This window comes from Peromyscus maniculatus, chromosome 14 (genome assembly GCF_049852395.1).
Source record: "Peromyscus maniculatus bairdii isolate BWxNUB_F1_BW_parent chromosome 14, HU_Pman_BW_mat_3.1, whole genome shotgun sequence".
Lineage (NCBI taxonomy): Eukaryota > Metazoa > Chordata > Mammalia > Rodentia > Cricetidae > Peromyscus > Peromyscus maniculatus.
The window spans coordinates 32,931,745-32,948,882 of NC_134865.1; the positions used below are offsets into that span (position 1 = coordinate 32,931,745).

The 17,138-nt window shown below is 35.6% G+C and overlaps 1 protein-coding gene across 6 annotated transcripts in view; it reads right to left on the reverse strand.

The window, feature by feature from the left end:
* The window catches only part of Agmo (alkylglycerol monooxygenase), a 302,211-nt gene that overhangs the window by 41,600 nt on the left and 243,473 nt on the right, over positions 1-17,138 (reverse strand). The window lies entirely within an intron of this gene.

The following is a 17,138-nucleotide window of genomic DNA, read 5'->3' on the forward strand; positions in this document are numbered from 1 at the left end:
AAAAATACTACTTAAATTAAAATTAGTATCTTTAGAAATGGAAGGAAATTCAAAGTTCTGTTTTTCAAAAAATTAAAGTAAAAATTATGTAACCTGAAAAGAGCAATTTTCATTCCATAACTTGGAATATGTAAACTTATTTTATACAAAGGCCTTAGACATTTGTATGGTAGTTAGACTAGAAATATAAAAGAATAATGCAAATATATCAGAGAAGCCTCTCTTTTAATAACATGTACCTTTATCAATGAAAAACTCTATTTAAAATTATATGAATATGCACATTTATTAATCTACATAATTACTTTTCTTTTTTTTAGAAAAGTCTTGCTATGTAGCCATGGCTGACATTGAACTAGCTATGTAGACCATTCTGGACTAGGATTTGTGGCTGTCCTCCTGCTTTGAATCCTGAGTACATGGATTGTAGGATGTGGCATCATTGCCTGACTCCCAATCTCTTTTTGATGTGACTGTCATTACCCTCTATTTCAGATGAAGACTTGCATGCTCCAGGGCATCATAGCCACACAGGTAACTGCAAGTCTGAGCCTTAAGTCCAGAAAGTGTGACTCTATATGTATATGCTGAACATATGTCTCCAAATAAAGACTGGCACAAGCTGTGTACACTGTTTAGACAGAAATCTCAACAACGGAGAGTGTGGCAAGGTCTCTGAGGGGGGAATGCAAATTTGGAATTTTTTAAAAATTAGACATTTTGTTTAAGTCAAGTCCTCAAAGTGGCATCTATATTAGGAAAATTTAAATAATGATCAAGATAAAACTATCAACTATCTGCTTATAAACCCCATCAAAAACAGTCAATCTAGAGCTCCTGTAATGGAATGTGAAGTAATTTGCCTGGTCTAGAGTCTCCAGAGATCAAAGCCATGCTAATGTTGCCAACAGAACAGGGAAGTCATATTACCATACACAGTAATCTGCACAGCAGTGAGGTTAGGCATCTTCAAAAATCCAATTTTGTATGGGGTTTTGTGTGGAAGATTCTAGAAATCTCTTGAGAGAACTATTGAAAATTTAAGTATTGATTTCAAAGTGGTGTGCTGCCCAAATAACTTTTCAGGCTGGTACTATGTATAAATTTAAAACAGTACTTACTATTAATAAATGAATTGAATTAATTGGAAAATTAATCATGGTATTTCATAAACAACTTAACTTATAATCCCTTAACTCTATGTAAGCATCTATTATATCTACTCATATTTATCATTACAAATTACAAATCTAGCATGTCCAGTTGCAAAAAAAATTATTTAAGAAACTTCACTTTTAGCCTTAAATGTAAAACTTATAGACTTGGCTAGGCTATGTAAGAATTGGATATTTTTTGAGTGTATAGTTATTCATCCATGCATTTAAAGTTATTTTTTCCAAAACAAAAACCATGTTCTTGCTTTATTATTTATTGTTGTCCTAATTTATGGTGAAATAATAAATGTTGGCATTGATAGAAATTTTGAAAAAGAAGAAACAAGTTTCCTCATAAGACAGCAAAAAGACAGCAAAGGGAGGGTGTAATTTAATAAACATCTATTTATTGATGTCTGCCTAAGTCTGACTTTCCTATGCTCTTCACCCTTTCTCTCCATGTTTTATTTTCGAGAGTTTAACAAAGAAGCACTCTATTTACATCATTTCTATCCCTCTTTCTCCCTCCCTAACTCCTCAGTGTGCCCCCACTCCCTCTCAATTTCATCATCTCTGATTCTTTATTGTTTACACATACACACACACACACACACACACACACACACACACACACAACCTACTGACTATCTTTAATGTTGTTCATATGTACACATGCTTTAAAGAGTAAAAAAGAAGGGGACATTCATTTAAACTTGCATTTTTATAAATAATGATGTGCTTTTAATACAAATACCTATCCATTATTACAACATACCTATACTAAGAAAAATTTAAATGCAATTAACCATCTGTATTTAATCTGCATACTGTCTTTACCGGGAAGTTTTCACCTGGAAGGAATTAAGAGGTACAAAGGCTAATTAGAATAGTTAGGACATATTTTTCTACCTCAGCTACTTTGTAAAATGTGGCTGTTTTTAATGCATAGCTGAAGTGTGCTGTGTAGCCAAGGATTACCAGGAACTTCTGAGCCTCTTGCTTTCACCTCCTAAGGTGAAACTGCAGGAGTTTAATTCTAGTTGATATTGTGCAGAGGATCTTGTGCATGACACTCAAGTATTGGAACAACTGAACTGTATACACAGCCCATGGCTTGACTATATGACACACTTTCCACTTATGCTCTCTCATGTGCTACAATACTCAGCAGAATACACAGCAAAATATCTTTTTATAGTGAAGATCGAGCTAACTTAAACTTTTAAAGGTTCAAAAAATCAAATGAAAGCAATGCTATGTGCCATACAGATATCATCTTTAATAATTATATTGTATGCATAGCCTAAGTTTCTAGGAGATACACTGACATTGCATACTTTTAAATTATATTTCATATGACCATTTCCATGGATTTCTGAAATTTAAGCTATTATAAAAACAGAATAAATAAAAACAGTCTGATGACATTTTCAGAACATATGGGTACATGGCAAAAGATTGAAAACTTTTAACTACTGGTCAGTCGTCAGACCACCCATGTCATTTTTCCCAAGCATGTCAAGCAGTGTAACTTCTTTAGGTTATCTGACCAGAAAGTATGGGAAGCAGAACTTACAATATGTGTTTTCCATGTTTCCATGTAGTAGACATATTTCCATCCACTATGCCAGTTGAACCAAGATTGATTACATTGTGGACTGAATGGTGTCGTAAGAAGGTGAATCTCTCCACAAACCAGCCAGTCCTCATTAGGAAAGGTAAATTCCCAGAGATGTGTGCTCCCTTTGAATTGACTTTTCTTAAGGTATCAGAAGAAATGAGAGGAGGATGTTCATAGTGCTTTATGGCCTAGGTAACAAGATTTGGAAATGAATCTGTATTGGAGAAGAACTGTTCAGCATTGGAGAATTTGATATGATGCAACAGTTTCCAGTTAGTGAAGTCCATTTAGGACCAAAGGCGATGCTTAATAAATATGTTTTATTATTCTTGTTGAAAAAGCAATGTTAAACACATTTAAATTATTTTTATTTTGTGTATGTGTGTGTTGTATGTGTATGGAGATCAATGTATAACATGTAGGAGTCAGCGCTCTGCTGTCACCGTGTCTCTGATACCCTGTTATAATCTGTTCTTTTACTGTAGATGCAGTGTGATCAGCTGGCCTCCTAGTCCTAACTTCATGCCTTCCTACCATGATGGATTGCGTCTTCTTAAACCAGTTTATAAAACTGATGGTTCTGAAGATCTGTTAGAGATTGAACATGGAATGTATCCCATTGGGTTATGTGCTTGAATACTTGGCCTGCAGATTATTGTGGGTTGGACAAAATGTTGTTGGTTGTTTTTTACTCTTTTTTTTTTTTTTTTTTTTTTTTTTTTTGTCTCTTTGGGGGCCCACCAACCAGCTCCTAAATAAATCACACATGGAGGCTTATTCTTAATTATAAATGTCTGGACTTAGCTTGGCTTGTTGCTAGCCAGCTTTACTTAACTTATTCTGTCTATTTTTGCCTTTGGGCTTTTTTCTCTATTTCTTTCTTTCTTTCTTTTTTTTTGGTTTTTCGAGACAGGGTTTCTCTGTGTAGCTTTGCGCCTTTCCTGGGACTCACTTCTCACTTAGCAGCCCAGGCTGGCCTCGAACTCACAGAGATCCCTCTGCCTCCCGAGTGCTGGGATTAAAGGCGTGTGCCACCACCGCCCAGCCATCCTTTCTCTATTTCTGTATACCTTTCATTATTTCTTACTTTGTGGCTTGCTGTGTAGCTGAGTGGCTCGCCCCTGATGTCCTCCTTCTTCTCTGGCTCTTTCCTTTTTCTCCTACCAGATTTCTCATTCTATATATTCTCTCTGCCTGCCAGCTCCGCTTATCCTTTCTCCTGCCTTGCTATTGGCCATTCAGTTCTTTATTAGACCATCGCGTATTTTAGACAGGCACAGTGACACAGCTTCACAGAATTAAACAAACAACATAAACAAAAGTAACACACCTTACAATAGTATTCTACAGGAGCAGATGGTTTGGGGTTGGTGTACAGCCTTCAGAAAGTAGAGGCTGGCTAACACAAGTGGGTTCCTGGAGGGGCGGCTTTTATACTTCTAAACTGGGCCTGCTTCTCAACTAGTTCTCTGCTTTGTGGTCCTGTCACATGCTCCCACTGGCAAGGGGCCACCCCAGCCCACCTCAGCCATGATCAACTCTACCTTTCTAAACCAAAAACCAAATCAACTATTGATCCCTTCAGTTGTTTCTTTCAGATATTTCACTCATAGCAAAAAGACAAGTAAATAATACAACTTCTACAGGAACCATCACTTTGGCTCTAGAGACCATAGCAAAGAGTTAAATTGATCAGTGAGCAAATGAATTATAAACAACATCATATAAAAATGTTAAGAGTATTTATATTTATTTAATAAATGAGATTTTTTTAAGGATATGAAAGTTTATACAATTACTGCCTTCTTCCCTTCAGGGAAAATATGACAAATTTAAAGTAACTGTGAGTAATATTCATAAAAATATTTCTTGGTATTTATTTTATCTATATTAGTAAAATCAAATGAAATAATTGATTGATCTAAACTAAGTAAATGCCAAAAAACTAAACATAACAGTAGATGCTGCTACACATTCACTAACTATGCCAACTTAAAATATAGAACAGATTTTAAATAAAACCAGTGGATGTGGTGTGGGTGGAAACAGCTGAGAGGAATTTCTTATGTAACTTTAAAAACCTAGTCTTCATTTGGTACAAATAGTTAAATTGACCTTAGTGCAGAAAATGTCTTCAATGTTAATGATGAGTGAATGTTTGACCTCAAGGAATTCCGTTTGCAATGCTCCCCACTAGATCAAAATCATCAGAAAAATGACCAACTTGACATGTAACCCTCACAAATTATCTTTTTAAGGATGGGCAGAAAGTGTTTATCACCACTGCTTTGATCTCTGTAGCAGATCCTTTACTGCTATCCTTTATCTATCATGTGATCACCTAGAGCAGTGGTTCTCAACCTGCGGGTGAAGGGCCCTTTCACAGCAGTCACATATCAGATATACTGCTCCCATAATTCACATTATGATTCATAAAGGAGCAACATTACAGCTCTGAAGGAGCAACGAAGATAATTTTATATTTGGGGCCACTACCACATGAGGAATTGTATTAAGGATCACAGCATTAAGAAGGTTGAGAACTACTGCTCTAGAGACAGAGAAGAGTATCTGCTTAAAATTCATCAATTTTGGTTGCATAGAAATCTTATGAGCTTGATTTTCTCCCAGAATATAGAGCAGAAAGCTGAGTCAACACAGAGCCATCCATGCGGTCCTTGTTTTGAAACTTGGAGAAATCTCTGCATTTCAGCTGCTGGATTGTGACACAGAGCCATGGACAGTGTAAATGTCATTGGACTCTAGGCTGAGTGTGCAGAGATCACACCTGCAGACTTTGAGGGAGAAAAGTCACATTGTGTTCAAATGTGCCAACTAAGCTTCAAACTGCATTTTAGATATTTTAAGTAATAATATGAAATAATTTAGTAGTTTAGACAAATGGGAAGATATTAGCAGTCTTCAAAACTCTAAGAAAGGATGATCTGTATGTTTTTTTTTTCAGAGCATGAACATTTTTAAGTAAAAATAATCATCTTTTCTTCTATGTCCCTGATTCATGTATATTTGTCTTCTACTAATATTTTCATGACTTCTACTTTCATTTTCAGACCAGGGATTGATGATTTCAATCCCCACCAGAACTTCCACTTTTTCAGCTTTGATATTCTTTTTGTATGGAATACTTTGTTTCCAAATTTCTACAAATTAAGTCAGAAATAAAACTAACTCTCTTGAAACTTTTGCAACTCTTCTGAACTGAAAGTAATTGCCCTTCCCTTTTATTCTTAAAGCATTTTGCTTAAAAATGCCAACCAACCATATATTAGAGGAGATAAAAGAGTTTTATAATGAGGGAAAATGAGATACATACTTATTTAAATATTTATAAATGCATAGGTGAGATAGTATAAAATATATAAATTAAAAGGATATTAATAATTTCAATTGTCTCATTTCTATTAACTTGAATTTTAGAATCAGGAGAATATCTGTTTCATAATATATTTAATGTTTTTAAAGAATTTCATGTGTTTTGTTTTCTTCTGAAAATTCTCTTGTGTAAGTTTTTATAAGTTCCTCTGAAAGAAGAGGGTACATAATATATCTTTAATTATCTCAGACCATATATATATATATATATATATATATATATATATATATATGAAATCACTTGAGATCTAACATTCACTCATCATTAACATTAAAGACATTTTCTGTCCTAATGTCTATTCAAATATCCATACCAAATGAAGACTAGGTTTTTAAAGCTACACAAGAAATTTTTCTCTCTCATATTTATATATATATATATATATGTGTGTGTGTGTGTGTGTGTGTGTGTGTGTGATAATATGTGTGACTGTGTATCCTCAACTTTATTAACACATATAATGTTATAAGCAATTCAAAAGCATTTCCATTCTTTGAAGAAATTGCTTGCACAATAAAATGCATCAATGGTTGCAGTCAAACCTTCTTTCTTAATGAATTACTAAGACACAATAGAGTTTGTAGTTACTAAAACAGTGGTTTTCAACTCATGGGTCACAACCCCTTTGCAAACCTCTATCTCTATAAAATATTTACATTACGGTTTATAATAGTACCAAAATTACACTTATGAAGTAGCAACAAAAATGATTTTATGGTTGGTGGTCACCACATGAGGAACTGTATTAAAAGGTTGTGGCATTAGGAAGGTTAAAAACTACTGTACTAAAGCAATGAAAATCTAATGAATTTTAATTGATTTATTTTCATAAAAATAATATTTATTCCAATCCCAGACTATGAGTATTTTAAAGATGAAAGCTTAAGCAGAAAATTCACCATGAACTCCAGGAACTGAAACTTCTGTATATATTGGATGCTATTGTAGGACACAACCCACTAAAAACATTTTTCTTTCTTATTCTTTGACTCCCATGGTAAGGGGCCCTCCCACCCAATTACTTTCCTCTTTCACTAGATTAAGACTATCTCAGTCTGTTGCTGTTTGTTTTTATATTCCTCTACGTTAAGTTATGGGATTCAAAACTACATCCCATCACACTCTTCTTTGACCAGGATTAACTTAAAATAGAGCCTGAGTTAGCCTGCCTGACTGAAAGGAGCCTGTGGTTTGCAGCCTTCTAAATTAGTCCTCGATCCCTAATTAGCTCAACAGGGAATGAAATAGCATTCAGCCTTCCATTTTTCTTGTGATCTTCCCTCAACTTGGCAAGACAGAGTGCGGCCCATGAGGCTCAGTAAAAATAAATCACTACCATTGAGGTATGGTGCACCATAAGTATTCAAACCTAGAATTGCGAACTCATGAATCGGAAGGGTTTCATAAGCATATCTTGAATTCAGATCATTTTATATATGTTAAAAAAAAGAGAGGAAAATACCACTACAATTACCCGTGACAATTTAACCACCTTCATTTTTCAGCTGATTAAGAATATTATTTAACTCTGAAGGGCAGGGCTAATTTCCCAGTACAGAAATAACATAAATGCCTCTTTTTTCCTTCTTAGGATTAGCATAAAATCCAGAGCTTAAAGGAATGATGGAGGAAGAGAAGGGAATCCCCAAAGCACTAACTAATAGGCCTGCGTCCTATATATCATCATCCATGGACAATCAGACACTCCATAAATGTTTCCATTGTTCGTTTCTTTCATTGCACGTACAATGAAACTGTCCACAATGATTAAGTGATGTCTCGCCACAGAAAAGAAAAACATTTTCCTAGACTACATCACTTCTGCCTTTCTTTAAAAAAGTTTACTAAATGCCTCATCTGTTTCATCACAAACCTTCACTTACTAAAGATAAAGAAATCATGCAATAATTCAAACTGCATTTTTATGGATTAAGTTTTATGCCAAAATGATTACACATTTCAGCAATAGCTCTCTAAGGATTCTAGTTTTACAAAATAGCTTCCAGCAGTAAAATGGATAAGCATTTGCAAACTGAGTAAGCTGCGTCAGGTGCTAAATAGACATTTGTTTAGCTGATGAGTACATTTGCTCTTTGATATTCTGTTAATTAAAATAGCTCCCTGAACGATGTTTTAGATACTGACAAAAATCTGTTCCAACCTTGTACCATACATACATTATAAAGTAGTTTTTTAAATGTCAATAGAGTTAATCAACAATAGCTCAACGAAATTTAATTGTGTGCCATAATTTACCATATTCTTCAGCAGAAGAGCCACTGGAAGCTTTCTGAATTCATATATAATATATATTTAATGTATATATAGATACATAGACATGGGTGTATATGAGAGAGAGAAGCTACTGGGCTCCAAGGAACTGTCTCCATCCTCCCCAATTCCCCAGCACTGGGGTTTCTCACATACATCAACACATACGGCTTTTTCTGTGGATGCTGGTGACCTACACTTTGGTCCTCACACTTGTGCAGTAAACTTTACCACTGAACCACCTCTCCCACAGCCCTTGTAAAAATTATAATATAAAAGAGTCATATATCACCAATAAATGAAAATTGAAATAATCATTTTAGAAGACAGTTTAGCAAATTGTTTCAAAAATCTAGATTATAAACAAAGATGTGTAAGCCTTGACTCAATACTAGTTTGTTGTTAAAAAATATAGGCTAAAAAAAGAATATTGAATGTAAGATGTGGTTAATCAGAATATTCATCTCTCATTGTACTGATTTTTCTTAGTAAATTCACAAACAATTTAGATACACAATAATGCAAACAAAGATAAATGAGTTTTTTAATAGATATAAACACTAATCAACCAATTAACATACTTCATAAAACTGTGTATCTATTGTCACAAAACATTTTCAAGTTGAAATGATCAATTGTAAAACTACATAAGTATATTATTGTTATTTATTTAAAGAGCTTGTATACAAATATAAAATATTGGAGGATCAAAGATCCCAATGTTGACTGCTCTTGCACTTGCTGGAAGGAACTACAGGTGAATCCTTTTTGATTTTTTTACATGTAGTAAATAAAAAAAAACTTCAAGGATCAAGTATTTTTTGAAAGATGAGAATAACCAGAATAATATTTTCAAATCATTCTATTTGAATAAAAATTGTTTATTAAAATATTTTGTTTAATTTGGATTTTGATCATATTAACTGGAATTTTTTGTGTGTGTGTGTGCCATATTTAACAGATGTTTGCAAAGGTTTGGTTCAGAGTACAGCAAAATGAGTATGTTGAATAGATTATGGAAATTAATGTTGGCAAAGAATTTCAATTTGAATGACAATTTCTATTAGATAGGTATAGTTCTGGTAAGAAAGTCAAAATCATTTCAGTACAATAGTAAGACCAGGTGATAGTTCACAAGTTTTACCTCCTAAAGACAGAAAGAAATGTTGGTGTCACTACTGTGGTACATTCAGTTAGAATGAGTAAGGTCAATCAATAACACTTCTTATGGATACTGAATTTGAGAGTGCTAAAATACGTGAAGCTTATAGTTCATCTTATAGTTATTTCTGTACCAAAATGGAGGATATGCTTTGTAGATGTGTCAGTCAAAGATGAATAAATGTGTAGGCATTATCATAATTCTGTTCTGCTGTTTACAAGTCTTGACATGAGTAAAGTTCAGATTTATTGAAGACATTAAAGGACAGCTTAAAAATTCTGTCTCTATAAGCCGGGTGGTGATGGCACACGCCTTTAATCCCAGCACTCGGGAGGCAGAGGCAGGCGGATCTCTGTGAGTTTGAGGCCAGCCTGGCCTACAGAGCGAGACCCAGGAAAGGCACCAAAACTACACAGAGAAACCCTGTCTCAAAAAGCAATAAAAGAAACAAAACAAAAAAACAGATTCTGTCTCTATAAAGACAATAGCTGGACAGTTTTAGAATGTCCTCTTGCTCTACCCTCTCTCTTTCCTTCTAGAACTTCCAACTCTGAGACCAGGAGCATATATGTAAGATTCTTAGAAGGCTCACTCTAATAGATAAGTGTTGATTAACTCTGAAAACTAATTGTTGAAAACTAATCTTTTCAATATTAAAAAGAAATCGGTAAGGGTACCAAGTAAATTCTCAACATTAATAAAGACTATGGGACTATGACAGATTCATCAAAGATGTAATTTGAACACTGGTCCCCAGGGAAACCTAGAGTATAAAAGGTTCTTCAAGGAAGAGTTAATATTTAGTTGTATTAAAAACCTATAGTCATTTTGCAAAAATCTACATAATGATCACAAAATTAAGCAGTTGGAAAGTTACTGCTGAATTCAATAACAATATCAGCAAAAAAAGTAATAAACTGAATAAAGCAGTGGGATTAAGAGTGAAGTGAGAGATCTGGAATGCAGTCTACTCCAGAATGGAGGACACATAGAGCAGCATGATAACAAACAAAACTAGAGAATTGAGGGCATGCTCATTAATTAACACATTCCTGTTTATTACGAGAATATCTGTAGATGAACAATTAATATGGAATATTTAATACTTTGTCACTGTTTTCCTACTAGCCTTTACCTTTGTGTAGAAAAAAAAAGGGGAATTTGAGTCAAGATAGAAGGATAGTTTACAAGATAATTTTGAAGCCTGATTCAGAAAGCTGTCTTTAGCTAAACAGAATGTGGACTAGGCTTATCTTGTTGTAAGGAGTGGATATCTATATAAAGAGTTACAGAGATGAGAAGGGGTATTAGAGGGAGTAGGATGTGAGAGATAAAATATATCTATTTTCCAACATTTTCTAAGCCTCTACTCATGTCTAGGAGAAGATAGGATCCTCCTTTCTCTCCAAACATTTTTCCCAGATGTGAAATCAGGAAGGAATTATGACCTAATGTTGTAGGCTTAATGATCCTAAAATGTAGCTTGAGAACTTTAGGCTTGCAAAATTTTCTCTTAGGAAAATGTCCAAAGGCAGATTTTAAATCTCATCTTAGAAAACATCTTTTGATAAATCGGCTTTTACAAGGTTGCATCTGTCAGTATTTATTGAAGGCTAGTAGACACGGGATTATAACCCACTCATGGGTTTGTCCTCAATCTTTAGTAATTGTCGTTGAAGTCTTCAACAATTTCATATAATTGTGCTGTTACCACAATTTGTAAAATTATTAGCAAAGCCCAATATTCATATTCGTTGGCTGAGCTAAGTGAACCTAGGTGGTCCCTGGGGAATAACATTCGTGAAGTTTTGTTTAAAACATCACAATTTAATAATTTGTTTAAATGATAAAGTTAGTTTAAAAAGTCATGTGTTGATTAACCCACTGCAGAAAGAACCTTAATCCATTCAAAAAAGTATCTAGGGTTTCTTTTTTAGAGAAAGTAGACACATATGCATGGAAGATTAATCAAGAAAATATTAAAGTATACATCAATTATGAAAATTAATGGTCTATTTCATACCAGGGGAAACTAAAGTCCAGTAGCATTCAAGCATTGTTCAGACTGTCTGATGCTTTGGTAATATATTCCAGAAAGTAGAAGGCTCAGGAGGAAATGGAACTAAACAGAAGTTCTCTCTCTCTCTCTCTCTCTCTCTCTCTCTCTCTCTCTCTCTCTCTCTCTCTCTCTCTCTCTTTCTCTCTCTCCTCTCCCCTCTTTCAAACACACACAGAAGACATTCTCACACTCATACACACATACTCCCTCTGCACACATACACACACATACACACTCTTACTTGTTTATGAGAAATATCAGTGACAACCATTTATAAATAATTGGGAAGATTACCATGTGAGTTAATTGGTAAGGCCAAACAGACGCAGCACAGGGAGTCTGGTTAAGTGAAGACAATAAATGTGAATATCCTATCATATAAAATTGCTTGTGTTCGTTTGTTAGCACGTATACCTATATATTTTTTAGCCCGGTCTGTATTGCTTTCATATGTTAATATGATCTTTGGCAACTCAATTAGAATATTAAGTTCTCCAACTGTTATCATTGTCCCTTTCTTAAATATATCCCTTTGCTCTTTTCATGAGCCATGTCCTTACTAAAGTTCATTCTTCTTTGCAAAAATGATATTCAGAAGTAGATACTGGCAGAACATAAAACAACTGAATTTTCCCTAACAGAAATTTGGAATTTTGAACTTAACCAGAGGCTGTGAGTTTGTGCCCATGAAGTTTCAACCAGGAAAATATAAATTAGCCTGTGTTGCCAAAACTAAAGCAATTTGGTGCATCTAATCTTACATGTGTGATAAAAAGGCTGAGAATCAGCTGTGGGATAATATTGCTGCAGAAGGCAGTCACTGTCCCTTAAGGGTGGCTGTTACAACACTACTTGGGAGCCAAAAACAGCAAGTCCTTCCATTGTGAAATTTAACAAAATTAAGGCACACAGTAAATAAAATGTCTACCATAGCCACCTTTTGGCCCCCACCAAATTTTGAGTTTAATGCCCTATCCTTATAGGGCATTATAGTTTACACAGGATAGGAGCACAACCACAGGTATTCTTCCCAGTGGATATCTGATAACAGCCAAGTAGAAGATAACTTTTGTATAGGTGTCAGGAAATGGGGTCCTCAGAGGTAGGGTAAGGAACTGCTGGCCAGCACAGCTCTGTCTCCAACTTGATGCATCATTGAGGTTGAGGGCTGGTACCTGTAACTTATCTAAAACAGTTAGGACAGTGTGAAGGCTGCAGGCTGTCATTCTGTTATGACATCCCATAAGCAGTCCCTTCATTTCTGGCTTTATGGAAGAAGTCATCATGTTAGAAAGACTCAGTGGAATGGAACTATGGGAAAACTCCAGCCAAGAAACAGCTCTTCCTCCAGTATCTCTGAGGAACTGGAAGCTGCTGACAGCTGTGTAAGAGGAAATAGATTTCTTCCCATTCAAGCCTCAGGTGACTGACTCTGGCTACATTTCAGAGGACCAAGCAAAGTACTTTTTGGACTCTTGACTCATTGAAACTGTTAAAAATTAGTGTGTTATTGTAAGCTGTCAGACTTGTGATGATTCTCTTAGGCAACGAGCAGCTGATACATTTAAATAGTTCCTGTTAATGATGTGCTTACATGACAGCTGGTTTTCAGAAGGAAGGACATTTGAGGAAGAGGGTGGCTTTGGTGAAAAACCCCAAGGGGGTGTAGTCTAGGGCAAGGGAAAATGTGCATCTGCAACAGAGTGAGCAGCAGGAGAGTAACAGAAAGATAAGAGAAGCTCCCTCAGATTTATTAGATACACTAAAGACTTCCAGGATGGAGAACCCTGCAAGCAGAGTATTTTGAGCAAAGTAAGTAGAACAACCTTAAAATAGCTCCATATTAGATGCTATGGTGAAAATAAGCTGAAGCAGGTAAAAAAAAAATAAGACATAATAGAGATGATCATGATAATCTCAGTGGGAAGGGAGGGTGGCTTGGAACAGAGTGAATATTGGTATGCAGTAAGAAGTGGTTTGATTTGGATTGAACTCTGAAGATACCATCCACAGGACTTCCAGATAAACTGCATATGAGTGCAAGACAGAGACACCTCCAAGTGACTACAACATATTGGGTAGGTGTAGTCAGGCTGAAGAAACTCCCAGTGAACAGCTTTTATATGTTGATTTTTCAGTGAGTGTAATGAAGACTGACTCCATTAGAGGCATGAGGCACTTGAAACACACATTAGACTTGATAGACATGTCTCATCAGTACCATGGTGCCAGTGGATCGGGAGTCAGCCTTTTGCTTTCTATAGCTGTGAGCCTGGGTTACTTTCTAAGATGGTGAATACAGAGACAAAGGGGGGCCATAAACTAAGCTTACAACTACTTCAAAATTCAGGATAAGAAGATATTATAGCTGATAGCTGCCTTTAAAAAAATGAGGCCAAAGAGACAGAGGGAATCAAGAGTCTGAGACAGCCAAAGAGAAAGAATCTTCCTAGGAAAAGGCCAGAATCCTCAGTGAAGTTCAGGTAAAGATAAAATAAATGGCAGTCCCTGGGTTCAGTTGAATCATTCATATATTCAGAAGAGCAGACACAAATCAACAAAGAGATTCATTTGAAACAATCCATAGGTCATGGAACAAACTACAAAGATTAGTATATCATTGAAGTTATTTCCAGATGAAAAACAATATAGAATAATTGGCAATGTGGAAAAGATAACAATATAGAATAATTGGCAATGTGGAAAAGAGAATTGTTGGAAGGACATTGTGCAGATGAGAAGGGATGTTCTCTTTCCCAGATCAAAGGCCTGGTAGAAAGAAAGTTCCCTTATGGGACAGAAGCAGAGGCAGTATAAGCAGATATTGATATTGGTGGATCAGAGTTCATAAAAGTTTTTTTTTCTTAATGGCTTAATTGTTTTATTCAGTTAAACAGGAAATAGAACTATCAGTAAAAATAAGAATGAAAGGAGATTGTGAGTCTAAATTAGGAATTTTCATAGTGTAAAACAACACATGGGAGAATTGGCTAGAGAATGGCTGAGAAAGGAAGAATTATTTCTGCATTAGAGAAAGGTAAGCTTGCATTTCCTGACCATGGAGTTATCTTCTTCCTCCTTCTCCCCCCATGCTTTTCCTCTTTCTTTGTATTCTATCTACATTTAGCCGGTCAGTTGAAGGCAACGGTGGTTAGAATTAACTAAGGCTGACGTTTTGTAACTCTCCATGGGAAAATAAATGTAGAAAGATAGTTGCAAATACATAAAAACGATTACTTGTAAGTGTAAACAATGGCGTCCAAATGAATTCTGAGAGATGTCGATGATATTAAGAAGAGGAGCAGACAAAATGCTTTTGGTTAATCAGCATGTGGTAGCAGACTAATAATTACAGTCGCCATGCTACAGTTGACATGTGGGATGTGGTGGCACTGTGAGACAGAATTTGGAGATGAAAACAGTTATTGGTAATACGAGTTTCTATGGTATATTCAAGGTAATGTGATTCAAGACAGGGCTAGAACTAAATATGTGGAAGAGAGTAGATATGATATTTGCTAAGAATATGTCCTGGTATATTTAGAATTTCCAGAATTGAGTTAAGAGTGGTACTAGGTAAAGTGAAAATTTATAGGAACGTTAGAAAATATCTAGAAGCATTAAGAAATGAGGGAGCATGTCCTGGTGGCCTAATGATGGGCAACTCTGAGGGGCTGCAGCTGATACGGATTTGTGGAAAGAGATAAGAAAGTTCAATGTTTTCGTATATTCAGAAAGCTAGTGGACAGGGTTATGAATGAAGTTATGTCCACAGAAAGCAACTGATCTCACTTAGAATAAGAAAGTGAAATAAAATTTAGATTAGTATATTTAGAAATTACTTTTTACATCCTCCCATGTACCCAACAACACAATTTTCATAGCACAACAGAGCCATATTTTTATAAAATAAGTAAGATCATGGGCATGCTTCGTTGAGTCACTCTAGTGACTTGGAATTTTTGCCAGGATAGTCTACACTCTGCAGTACCACTGGCACTGGCTCGCCTTCCCCACCCTGATCCCACCGCGTCATCCCTTCTCCTCTACATGCCTAGCACACTGAAGCACAGCAAGCTTCACTTGCCATGCCCAGTCTTCCATGCTTTGACACATAAGCCATTTTCTTTGCCTAAACCCTATCTCCTTCCATAATTCTTTTTATATATCTTATTGGCAAGATCCCTTCCGTTCCTTGCTTTAAAAAATTGCTACGATGGCTGGGCAGTGGTGGCGCACGCCTTTAATCCCAGCACTCGGGAGGCAGAGGCAGGCGGATCTCTGTGAGTTCGAGGCCAGCCTGGGCTACAAAGTGAGTTCCAGGAAAGGCAAAAAGCTACACAGAGAAACCCTGTTTCGAAAAAAAAAAAATTGCTACGATGTTAGAGTAGCTCAAGTTTTCCTAGTACCCAGCACAGACTAATGACCCATCAACCTGACTGACATCCTGCTAGAAGAACATTCATATCTCCAGTCATGCCACTTCATATAGCTATTCTTAAATTTCACTAGTAAATACAATGCCCAACATGTTCAGTGTCAATATAATATGAAAGAGCAAGCCAAGAATGGATTCTGGGTACATCATATTTAAATGAGCAAGTCTGGGAGGAATGACTATTTGTATTTTTCTTTTAAAAAGAAGTATCAGGGTTGATGGCATATCTCAAGTGGCAGGGTGCTTGTCTAGCATTCATGAAGCCCCCAGTTCAATCCCACATGATATATTTATGGTGTGGTTGCTGGTGCGTGCTGTCCCAGCACCGGCGAGATGGAAGCAGGAGGATCAGAAGTTCAAAGCCATCCTGAGCTACACAGCCTGTTTGAAGCCAACCTGAGAACCATTTGAACTCTCACAAAATTCTCCACAAAATGTAAAAGATGAGAAACAGAAAACAACCACAGTTAAGATTCACGTTATTTATATTCCAATCAAATTCAAAAGAAAATATAAAGAATTTTCTTAATGTATTACTAAAGAATCCTTATATTCACAAAAAAAAGCATTGAATTAATAGATCTAAGACAGGACTGAAAAAATGGACACTGTTTATCTGCTATCCAAGAGTTTCCCACAGAAACACTAGAGATTTGCATAAATAAATAGACACTGTGACAGTGTTCCTCACTTAAGGTTCTAAACAAAGAGATGCTCCTCAGTGAGACTATCTCATTTGTACTTCTAAGGTTCAATAGTTTTAAAGGCCCTCAATATATATATGAGTAACATGACATAAACTGAGCAGATTATATTTATGAATATATAGATATATACATATTTGCATATGATCGCAATCAATAACAAGAGAGGCCACAAATTTGAAAGAGAGCAAGGGGTGTATATGTAAAGTTTAAGAGGTAGGAAGGGAAGGTCGAAATGATGTAATAATATTATGATCTCAAAAATAACAGAAAAAATGATTAAACAAATTACTATTTAATCATTTTTTGGCTTGGTTTTAATATGAGTTTTGTTT